Source organism: Stegodyphus dumicola, chromosome 2 (genome assembly GCF_044657685.1).
Source record: "Stegodyphus dumicola isolate Sdum_Otavi_A_Nest chromosome 2, ASM4465768v1".
Taxonomy (NCBI): Eukaryota; Metazoa; Arthropoda; class Arachnida; order Araneae; family Eresidae; genus Stegodyphus; species Stegodyphus dumicola.
The window spans coordinates 285490845-285503101 of NC_140769.1; the positions used below are offsets into that span (position 1 = coordinate 285490845).

At 35.8% G+C, this 12257-nt stretch overlaps 1 protein-coding gene across 5 annotated transcripts in view; it reads right to left on the minus strand.

Moving 5' to 3' along the window:
- LOC118204559 (MAM and LDL-receptor class A domain-containing protein 1-like) overlaps positions 1-12257 on the minus strand; it is a 149080-nt gene that overhangs the window by 72231 nt on the left and 64592 nt on the right. The gene's annotated exons all lie outside the window — the stretch shown is intronic.

A 12257-nucleotide genomic window follows, 5' to 3' on the forward strand; every position in this document is an offset into this window, starting at 1 on the left:
ATAGGCAAACAAAAAATACATAATCTCAATAAAATACATAAGCAAATACTCACTTAGCATGATTTTCGAGTTTGCTTCGTACACCCACAGCCACGTAAAAATCAAAATATCAATCATACTCAAATGACTTTTTTTCAAACCAGGTACTCTTTCTGATCGAACGCTTCACATAGTGACCATCTTAACTTTTCTTCCTACAAACCCATTCAAATTCATCTAAACGGTTTTAAAACACACCACAAAAACGCTTACAAAACATCCCATGATTCAAAATTTCCCAGAATCATGCACCCGATTACGTCACGATAGGGTTTCCATAACATTCAACTACTCAGGCTACCATAAATGAAACAACCTGGCGATAAAGCAAACAACAACTTTGCCATAATACAAGGGGTACCTTAACGTCTACTCTACCCAACAAAATTTACTTCATGTTAAAAATGTTTACAGTTTTTCAAATAACTGAACACATCTTGCGCGGTGTTGTTTCACCAACCTCTCGTTAAGTGGTGGGCGATTTTCGGCAATTCGGAAGTAAAATTAATTCTGCACAAAATAGCTGTAGTGCCAAGCCTTCGATAACATACTAACAAAGCCGGGACAAGGGTGAGGCAATTGCCTCAGGTGAATCACTAGAAAGGGCGCCAAATTGGCTGTACGAATTCGAAAATTACATTTTTAAATTTGTTAATTATTACTACGGCAAATAAGCTTCAGCAAATTTAAATTAATAAAACAATAGGAAGAATTGCAAGAAACCTGGATATTACTGCGATGTGCATTTCGATGTTAAAAGAAAGCTAAGCCGGAAAATTGAAAATACAAGAGCTCGTGCATTGAATCACGCGCTCTGATACGTCAAAAGGCGCACCTACGTTGTAACGTTGCAGCTTGCCTAGGCTGCATTTTCTAGGTCCTTTTCGACCTGCACAGGCATCGCAAGATCCGCACCACCTTTGCACGTCATCCTTTGCATTATTCCAGTCCCGGATCTAGGGGGGGGGGGCAAGCCGGGGTCTGTGCCCCGGGCGGCAACTTCTGAGGGCGGCAAATTCAAGAGTCGCACTGAATTGTATTTGGAAGGTTGTCACATTTTGATGCAACATTAGTAGTTTTAAAGCCAGGTTTAAAACCTCTTTTAAGAATATTTATAATTAATTATTCGAAACCTTTGGAGCAAACAGTTTTAAAAGTAAGCTAAGTACAGCGGAACACGACTCTAAAGATAAGATCAGAGAGAGGACAATAGAGGGACTCCAGGCGTCACTGAAAAAGTCAAAGGACCATGTCCTTCTGCCAACCCAACATATAATTTTATTACAAAGGTACTCCATAAACGCCTTGGTCTTTGGTCCCTGTAAGTGATGCCTAGAGCAAAGAATCTACAGTGTCTCAAAAAAGTGATGGAACACTTCTGCTTTACAAAAGAAAACTGCAATAAAATAAATTTAAAAACATGTAAAATTTTTTGTGGGTGTGTTTCATACTTAAATTTAGTAACAATTATTACATAACATACATTTTCTCAAAATATTAAAATATTAATTTAATAAAAATACAATTGTTTAGAACGGAGCAGAAAATGGCTCACTTAAGTGATGGGACACTTACTTCTCCATCAAACATTTATCCAAAAATTTTACTTTTTAAAAGGTTTTAATATTTTGTCGGATTTCCTTTTACTTTTAAAACATGATTTAATCTTCTTGGGATGGATTCGACTATTTTTTTTTTTTTTTGTGATTTCTGGAGTGATTTTATCCCATTCTTCTTGAAGCACCGATTTTAATTGTTGTTTTGAAGAAATGGTGTTTGCGAATTCTTGATTCCAATTCTTGCCAAATATTCTCTATGGGATTTAATTGTGGAGATTTTGGGGGTGATTTTATTATTTCAGGACAGTTATACAGCAGCCAGAGTCTAACGTTCAAAGCACTGTGCTTGGGGTCATTGTCCTGGTAGAATTTAAAATCGTTATGAAGGTTCAATTTTCGTGCTGAAGATTTCAAATTTTGATTTAAAATGTCAATATACTTGTACTGATCCATTATACTGTCAATAAAAACAAGATTACCAACTCCAGCGGACGACATACACCCCCATACCGTAACTCCTCCTCCACCATGTTTTACTGTTGGCACCAAGTTCTGTTTGCGAAATTCTTCCCTGGGTTTTCTCCACACCAAGATTCTACCGTCAGAACCAAATATATTAAATTTACTCTCATCAGCAAATATAACTTCATTCCAGTAATAAGAATTCGTATTTATGTTGGATTTTGCGAAATCCAGTCTGAGTTTTCTATTCTTTTCACTTACCAAGAATTTTTTCCTGTCTGCTATACCGTGATATCCAGCAGATAGAATTACTCTTCTAATAGTCTCAGGATTAACAATTACTCCATATAACGCTTGTAAATTAGCAGCAACTTTAGGAGCACTCATTCTTGGATTTTTTTTAATATTTCGAACGATAATTCGCTTTATTCCATTGGATAGCTTTGATGTTCGGCCAGGTCTTCTTTTATCCTGAATCATATGATTCTTTTTCTATCGTTTAATGATATTGAAAACTGTTGAATGACTCAAGTTAACTGTTTCAGCAGTTTCTCTAATAGATTTTCCACGTTCAATATGCAAATTAATAACTAATTTTCGAATTTCAAGCAAAGTTTCTTTTCGTTTAGCATTCATGGCTGCACAGAGCTAAAAAAACACAAAAATTCCAAAATAAACTGGAGAGAAATACTGCAGACGATTTTATAAATTATTGGCAATTGCTTTTGAGTAAAAATAAATACCCCAAAAGATATTTTTATTGCTTACTTTAGACGATTTTTGTTGCATAGTACGTAGTGTCTCATCACTTAAGTGAGCCATTTTCTGCTCCGTTCTAAACAACTGTATTTTTATTAAATTAATATTTTAATATTTTGAGAAAATATATGTTATGTAATAATTGTTACTAAATTTAAGTATGAAACACACCCACAAAAAATTTTACACGTTTTTTAAATTTATTTTATTGCAGTTTCCTTTTGTAAAGCACAAGTGTCCCATCACTTTTTTGAGACACTGTATATATATCTTTCTCTTCAGCTTCTTTGCTTAGAGTCTGTTGTCCTCTCTCCTAGCGGGAATATTCAAATGAAAAACAGAACGATAGTATAGAGGCGCCTTGTTTTTATACCAACGCCTTTTGCGAAATAAATGGAGAAATTGTAACTCTTTCCTAACACACAATACAAATTAACCTTGGACCAATGAAATAATTCAAATTAATGTACGTCGAGAATATACAACAGAAATGAAGTAAGGCATTTTGATTTTTTGCAGTCGGTCAGCAACGTAGGTTTTAAAATGGGTTAATTTTTTTTAGTTTTTAAAGTTTTTTCAGATTTTTTGTTTTTGTTTTATTTTTTTTTTAATATGCCTGCTTCTAGTATTCCTCACTATATTTAGCGAGACGCAACCACTAAAGTTAGCGGGCACGTCCGCAAAGCGGCCCTAATACTGTTGAATGTAATTATGTCAATTTTTAGCTTTTCTAATTAAGGCAAGTTATACTATATATTATTTAGGGTGCAAGAAATCATGAGAGGGTCTAGGAAAAAACTCTCAGGGGCAGAATATAGAACCAGAGCAAGAGAACCAGAGACCGAACAGAGAAAACAAATTGCAGCCAAAATGAAAAATGTCTTCATGGAAAAGACGAACCGTCAGATCCTGCCGCAAACTCCGATGGTGCCGAGATTCTACACGATATTGATATTTCTTGCAATTTGCATGACCAAGGTAAGGAATCTTCATTTATCATCCTCAAAGAGACTTCATTTCAGCAAGTGAGAGAACAACTTTCTTCATAGACCTCAAACTAACATCTAGAGGACATGAAATTAGGATTATAAAGTATTTTCTCATTTAGGTGAGTGTGGGCAACAGAAAGAAGACTTAAAATCTTTTGATTTGTTGGACCCAGATAGTTGGCCAATCACAAAAAAAAAAAAAAAAAAAAAAAAAAATCTGAAATGTTTCAGATTTTAAATTACGTCCAAAGGGGCGTTTTTTAACATTTTGTGTGTTACCTTTCTTTATTAAATATCATGTTCCTCGCACTTAAACCATAAGATCCAGTGCCACAGCAATATCGCAAAATAGTTTTAAAACGAGCCTATCTTTAGAATTTCCGATACAGAGACTCACGCGCTGGAGATAAAAATGTTTTTTCTGCACAACGTTGCCATTGCTCGCTTTGAAATCCTTGAGTTTGTTAATCAAAAATTCGTCAAAGTTTTAAAAAATAGGAAATCGATCATAAAACAAATTTCAAATTTCAAATTTGGTCTTCCACATGCTCATATTCGTTGGAGGATTACGTTATTCAAAATTCGATGACTCTATGTACCGTTGTTTTATCACAATGTGAGAAATATACATACATTTATGCAGATTTTTCATTATTTAATTTCTTCAAATACAATGCAGGACTCTAACATTTTGTGGCAACAGTTTGAAAAGTGAACCGACATTTATGAGTCCGACGCAAAATGCCAAAACGAAACTAATAGTCCTTCGGGATTCAAATCCCTTTGGACTAAAAAAAAGAACGATTAGCAACGATCTTTCTTAGTCAAGCTGTATTATTAGCCGAAAAATATCCAACAACGTAGACCTTAGGTACACTGAACGTGACGGAAGATATTTGACACCTTCATTGTGGCACAGAACATTAGCAATTAATGAAAGGCTTAAAAGAGTCCTCGGCCTAGTCAAGGCAATTTTTTGAATTTAATGACTCTGCTAGTCAAACATAACTCTTAAGTACCAGTTAGAATTCCTAAAGAAGGAACAAATATCATATTTAACAAAGATATATGTGGGGATGTGTGTGAAATAAAGGAGAGCTTTATTGATTTCATAGAAATTGGTGGAAAGACAGGAGAATGTATTTCTCAACGGATTGTGGAAAAACTGACACTTGATGGTTCGGTTATTGACAATGTCGCGGTCAATTTGAGGATTACGGATCTAACATGGCCTGTGCTTACCGGCTATATTAGATCCTGGAGTACAAGCCAGGATTACAGAAATGAATAAGCTGGCCGAAATTGAATCTTGTCTGTGTGCTTTCTGCCTCGTCTTGCCCCGAAGCAGTTAACTTCTTTGGAATTATCCATAAGATATTTAGCTCTTTTTGTCGGATTCACTATTCGATGGGATATTACGAAAACATGTTCAAAACCCAACTCAAAAGGAAGCAGCCAGACGAGATGGTCGTCAAAATACGTGGCTGAGAAAGCCCTTCTAACGAATTTATCAGAAGTAATAAAATCCTTGAAAGAAATTAATTATCTTTTAATTAATATTCATTAAGTACTATATTACTATTTTAAAATTAATTATCTATCAAAGTACGAAGCAGGACATGTGCTACATGTTGTAAAAAATTTTCAATTTATTATCAGCCTGACAATTTGGGCTAATATTCTTCGAGAAATTAATCGAATAAATTCTGAAATTCAAATGGAAGATATTATTCTTGCGCATTCCGTCGCATTAATGGAAGGTCTGACCGAAACTTTGCAAAAAATGAGAGAAATTCCTGCGGAATATTGGATAAAAGAATTTAAGGCAGCAGCCGAAAAAAATTGAGGTTGAACCTATTCTGACAAATAAACAAATTCTAAAATGCAAAATGGAATTTGATGAATTGTTCGAGGACGAATCACGAACATTTCATCGTGTTCAGCTACTTTCTAATGCAATGAAAATTGTATTTGATCGAATCATATCAGAAATTAAAACGAAGGCAAACAGGGCTATTACACTAAATTCAGATTTCCATTTTTTAATGGTTGTGAAATATTGAATATGTCAACTGAAGAACTGCAAAAGAATGGAGCAGATCTTGCACGAAAATATGAGCGAGATCTCTAAACGCATTTGAGTTCTGTCAGGAACTTGCCGTTTTTAAAAAACAAGCTCCAGTGTTATTCGTTGACAGAAAAAAGGCTAGAGCTTTTTATCTCTTGCAACAGATCTACATCTATGATTTTCAGAATGCGTTTCACAATATTTGTATTGCCCTGCGGATTTACTATATGCTTCCAACTACATCCGCAAGCTGTGAGCGCCGTTTTAGCAAATTAAAACTTATTAAAAACTATCTCAGATCGTCGATCGTTTATTAAGTCTCGCAACGGAAAATCAAACAGTACATCAAGTTAATTATGACGATGCCATAGATTTATTTTCAGAACAAAAGGCTCGCAGAGTAAAATTTTAATTCCGTAATATTTTAAGAGCGTTAGGTAAGAACATAAAATTATTATTGAAATAAGAATTATGAAAAGAAGTACAAATACTAACCTTTTCCTTTCAGCAGTAGCCTGTATTGTTGTTATGTATAGCTAATGAAAGTTAGTTACGTAATTAATCAGCCCATCTATTGTCCTAACTTATGTAATCTATTGTTTGTAACTAAAGATTATTTTTGTTACGAGTGAATAATCAAGGGTATCGAAGGACGTATATAATTTTAAAGGTACCATACGGTATTTTTCATTCTCAGTTCACCGTTTGCCCCGAGAGAAATACGTTCACAGAAAAGGCATCGTCATCCGTTAGCGTCGGCAGACTCTCGTCGGGGTGAAATTTGGTCTGAACCGTAACCCCCGAGACACATACGACGCAGCGACGTTTTTCCAACCCCCACAGAATGAGTCGAAAATCAAAAGGGGTGATTGATGGGTTACTTATCTTCTCAGCGGTGTTGCATTAGGATCACAGCGGGGCTGTTTCAGGAAAGTAAAGGATGGGGACACTTTCTTCGACAAGCTACCCCCTCAACATATCTTATGGGATCCACAACGGCTTTCTTCTTTTCTATTAACGGACAAAGGGATTTGAATGCTATCCTTTCAATTCTTAACGATTCAATTCTTCTCTTTTGTTACAGGCCACCAAGAAAACAATAAAACAAAATTCAAGGATATTTCAAATACTAGCTAATGCCCTTATTTTTACGTTATATAAAGCTTTTTCTTGACAATTAAAAATTACATTTACATTGCAATAGATTTGGGGTTAGGTGCAGGAAATGGAAATGGGATGGGTGCAAAGGGAAAAATATCTGCTCTAAGGATTACACCAGTCTTTGTGTTTTATGTTGCTTCTTAGGGGGTCGTTATTCACCATCCTTCAGTGTGACAGGTACGCTGTCTAATATATTCTAATATAATTCTAAATAGGCTTGTCTAATATAATTCTAAATAGGCTTTCACAGGTGGTGAAAGGGGGAAAGAAATATTCTGAACCCAGTTTTCGACACAAAAAGTTTACCTTTGGATGCGAAAAATAGCACGAAATGTTTACGATTTTCCTAACGGCGAACTGGTTAAGAGTAACACTTTTGCTAAAATCTTCTTTAAACATGACATTTTGTATAAGCATAACTATACAAATTGCTATTATCCATCAGACAATGTTTCTTTTATGCGGAAGAGTCCCAATTTTCGATTTGTATGGAAGTATCGTGTGTCGGAATACTATCAGTGCGCTGTCAAGGAAGGTTGTAAATGTAAAAAAAAATACTCCATCCTGAGACCGAAGCCCTCGGAGCAGTGCTTCACTCGTAGTGCGGGGTTGGCCCCTCCTTTCTTTCTTACCTCCATGGTCTGGCTAGTTATTGTTGCAAATATTGCAAAATTGCTTATTTCAGAGAAAATGTAATTTTGATTATTACAGTACAAAAATAGTCTTTTGCATGAATATGTAAATATTTATTATGTTATCGGGCTTTGTAAGGACTATAGTAGAGTTCTTGTGTAGGCTACATGAAGGCGTTATTGTGAAATGAATATTTAACGTGCTAAGTTAAAGTTACCGTTAGTACCGAGAAATTAATGCAAAATTATTCAGTCCATTGTATTAGTGATTTGTAATTTGCTTATATTTGTTTAAATGATTTTTTTTATTATTTAGTAATGTCCGATTCCCATTTTTGTGCTGTGCTGAACTATTTTAGTATTTAGTGCTGAATCGTTTTTTTATTAGCATCATTTATTAGTGTGAGTAGGTATTGTTGCAAATATTGAAAAAAAAAATCCCCATTTCAGGGAAAATGAAAATTTGGTTATTTCAGTGCACCGGAGAAGTAACTGCATTAAAAGAGTTCCCACGGGTTTTTAATTATGTAACTTTTGGTATGTATGTTCGGCCACCAGCGGCTGAGATGTAAAGTCTGAACACTGGTAGTTCGGTTGGGAGTTAGAATCAAGCGAATTAGCTGGCTGCATGGGTGTTTCCGCCGTTTCGCTCATGCGTAACTTGCATATGAGCCAGTTACTCTTAGAAAGACCTCGGAAGACATCTTCCCTCTTAGGCACGTAGCTCTCTTATGCTTTGCCATAAGTAAAGAAACTAAACCATTTGTTATGTATATTTCTTTTAGAACAAAAATGGCACATAAGGAATATCTTACTATAAAATGGATTTTACATTTTATCTCGAAAACTACCTATTTCTATGTTTATTTAAAAAACTAAAATTTGTTACAGAAACTTAAAGATAAGTAAGGGCGGCAATTTTAAGTTTTTGCCCCGCCAAGGAAAAATGCTAAATCCGGCTCTGCATTATTCCACTAAGGCACTTTCAAACGTGATGTTCAGGTTTAACTTCTCAACTATGTCGATCTTATCACCAGACGCAGTCTGAAGGGTAACACAGGAGGGCGTCCAAATAAGTTTGTCTTTAAACTGTTCAGCTAAATCTTTTCTAATGATAGTAACATTAGCTCCTGTGTCAATGATCATATTGCAAGGAACTCCGTCGATATGCCCATTGATGGATAGTTCATTACTGTTGCCACTTTATTTATCAAAAGAATTTTTTTACATTTTTATTTGAAAGTTATAATTGACTACTTTATTTTTTTTTTTTTTTTTCAATTTATAAAGCTACGATTAAAAAATACTTTAAGAATTATGGTAAAATTATGATAGTTTGATTTAATAGTTACTTTTGGTTTAATACAAATATAGCTATTTTGCTATATATATATGTATATAGGGGCGCGCATTCACCTTTTTGGCTGAGGTGAAAAATATCTTGGCACGGCTCTGCATCCTATATCCGTCTCCTGTCTTTCGGAAAAACTGAAGTTTCTATATATGGATTTTTCCGTGCTCCAATAATCCTCTTTTCGGTCTTTACGCACTTGTCCCACAAAAAGAATACCCCCCCCAAAAAAAAAAAATTCTTCATGTCTTATAATGACCTTTCATTTGAGGGCTTTCTTAGAAATTGTGAATTGATCGATATTCTGATAACATCTATTTGACTTTTTGCAAGGAATGTAAAAACAATTGCCACTGCATTCGCTGCCCAATCCCGAACGTTTTCTGTGTACTTAATTCCTGGCGACCTAAAATCTCTTACAAGACAATTCTTGAGAATCAGAATCATCAGAATCCGGACTTGAATCCGAACTGTCCGAAATTCTTCGTCAGATAATGGTCCTAGGACGATGTCATCAGAATATCGCCGTCAATCAGAATTGTTATTGATAACCTAGTTTTCGCAATTCGTCAAACTATCTGCTCACGATTCATCATCATATTCTATTTATTTTATTATCGCGCTAAATCGATGCTCCTAGCGATGAAATTCAATTATGCGGAGGTACTTGTGGGCGACGTACGAGCAGAGCTCGCTTGGCGAAATTGTCGGCTGTGTAAAGTGCGCCCGCCGCTCAAGTTCGCAGATTTATGTCGATGCTACATTCGTCGCAACAGCGTCAGGAAAGCGCATTCATGGGAATGCATTTTTGCCTTCATTTTAACGTTGAAATGTACGTGCGTCATGTGCTAGTGCTCATGTGTACCCAACATTATTGTAAAAACATTACAAAAGCCCACCGATAAAAGCAATCCACCAAATTATTAGCAGATAACGACGTTGCTCGTTACCCGCGGTCGAATACCAATCCGCAAAAAGAGACTTAAGTCGCTTCTTGCGGATTGGTAAAAAGCGAGTTTGGATTGGTAAAAAGCTTGCGGATTGGTAAAAAGCGATTCTTGCGGATTGGATCTTCTTCCGCAAGAAAGTCGCTTCTCGCGCAAGATGTGTTAATGACAAATCTACTTGCAAAGAAAACTTTAAAAATTATTTCAGCAGATTACTGGATTCCAGGTACTTATATTACTGAAATGCGATTATCACATTGAATTTAGTCTGCGGCAGTTTAAGCAATCTTTTTGCTCGACTATTTGTAACACGCATACGTCTCATTGCTCAGTCTCGCGCGGATGTCTAACAAGCAGTTGAGTTCAATGGCGTATGATAAAAATATTGTTGCGAATTATCGTCGGGAAAACAAGGTAACAGACAAGTATATTTAACACTAACGTAAATGGCTATCGCGTCAAATTGAAGCACAGAGCTAGCAATGGTTTGGGTGGCTAATTTTTTGCAGCCAATGTCGCCAATGATTGGCGACATTTCGGTCCAATTCGAGTGTAACTACGAGTGTACAGGGATCTGTGGGTACAGGGATCCACGGTTTAGTCACGTTTCCGGTGTGGTGTGGTGTATTTAATTACGGCAAAGCACACTAGAGCTATCTGCCTAAGGGGAGAGATGCCTTCATGGAGGAGTTTCTAAGGGAAACTGGCTCGTATACACGTTACACATGGGGGAAAAACACGAAAACACCCATGCAGCCAGCCCGTTCGCGGGATTCGAACCTTGTCACGTTTCCGGAAAAAATTAACACTCATGGTGGAAAACAGCAAAGTATTATAATTATAAAAGAAAATCGAAATGTTTAAATTGGTTTAATAATATAATTTTAAATTTTAAGTTGTTTGAAAATTTTAATTTGTCGTTGAATAAAATGGAAGATAATTGCGAAGAATTTCAAAGTGACTACCGCTGGCCAAAATGCGTACGAAAGCGAAGTATTATAATTAATTGTAACTAATGACAGAAAACTAAATAATAAATTTTTTATTTATATTGTTACTCATAGAAGTTATTTATATTGATATAGAATTTATACTGCTTGATTTCTTAATCATCTGACCCCCCCAGCGGCCGATCGGTAAACACTAATACTTAGCTGAACACTGGTAGTTTGGTATGGGTTTCGAATTCCTGTAAACAGACTGGCTGCACGGGTGTTTTCCTGCTTTCCCCCCATTTGTAACGTGCATGAGCTATTTTTACTAAGAAAGCCCTCTACGAAGGCATCCCTTTCCTTATCCAGATAGCTCTCGAGTGCCATTAACCTTACTCATTGTATGTAGCCACCTCCATTTTCTTTCCATCATAACGATTAAAGGTATAAGAAAAAAATTCATGTAAATCTGACTTGGTTCGGAAAAAGACAATAAATTTATTGTTGTTCTCGTAAATGTAATGTTACGTTTTTAAAATTAAGTTAAAATTAATTTGTTTTTTTAAAATGTTTGGGGCTTCACGAATCAGCAAATTAGACTAGCAAGCGATCACTATTCTTCCAAGTTTATTCTGTCAAACATCTTTTAAGAGTTTGCAGTAAGAGAATTTTTTTGAAGAGTGTACACTGAAATAGTGTTTGGGAAACATTTTCTAGTCGGTATATTGTAACTAAATAATGAATTAAGGGCATTAAGTACAGAATTAGTGAAGGTAAAAGTAAGAGCATTTAAGCAAATTTATGAAGCAAGCAATATTTGAAAGTCAAGCTACGATTCCTGATAGAAGAAAATGCACATTTGACGAAACAAAACTATGCAACATGAATCGTATAATATGGCGATTGGTGGCGCTTCTATATAATATGGTTATTGCCATACATTTTGAGACAAATCTATTGTTCTGTTTACTGCAAGGGGAAACGCCGTTGCACATTTAACGCCTTTTTATAAATATTCAACCTAGAAGTGCCTGGTAGGAGGGGAATGCAAAGTACCGTAATTTCGCGCGTATAGTCCGCGGACTATCTGTGTTTAAAATGCGAATTTTTGAAGCTGCGGACTATCCACCAGTGCGGATAATACGCTGGTTGTTCACGGTTAAAATCGTTGAAATTTAAAAAAACACGCTGTCGTGAACTGCCGATGATCAAATATAAAAAAAGCACGAGATTTCAAGAAAACATTCGTATGGATCGTATCGATAGTAAACCATAGAGCATAGTGCAGAACGAATGAGTAGTAGCAAGTAGAGCTCCTAAAATCCAGGCTGGCGCATCAAGCGATGCCGGGATATGAG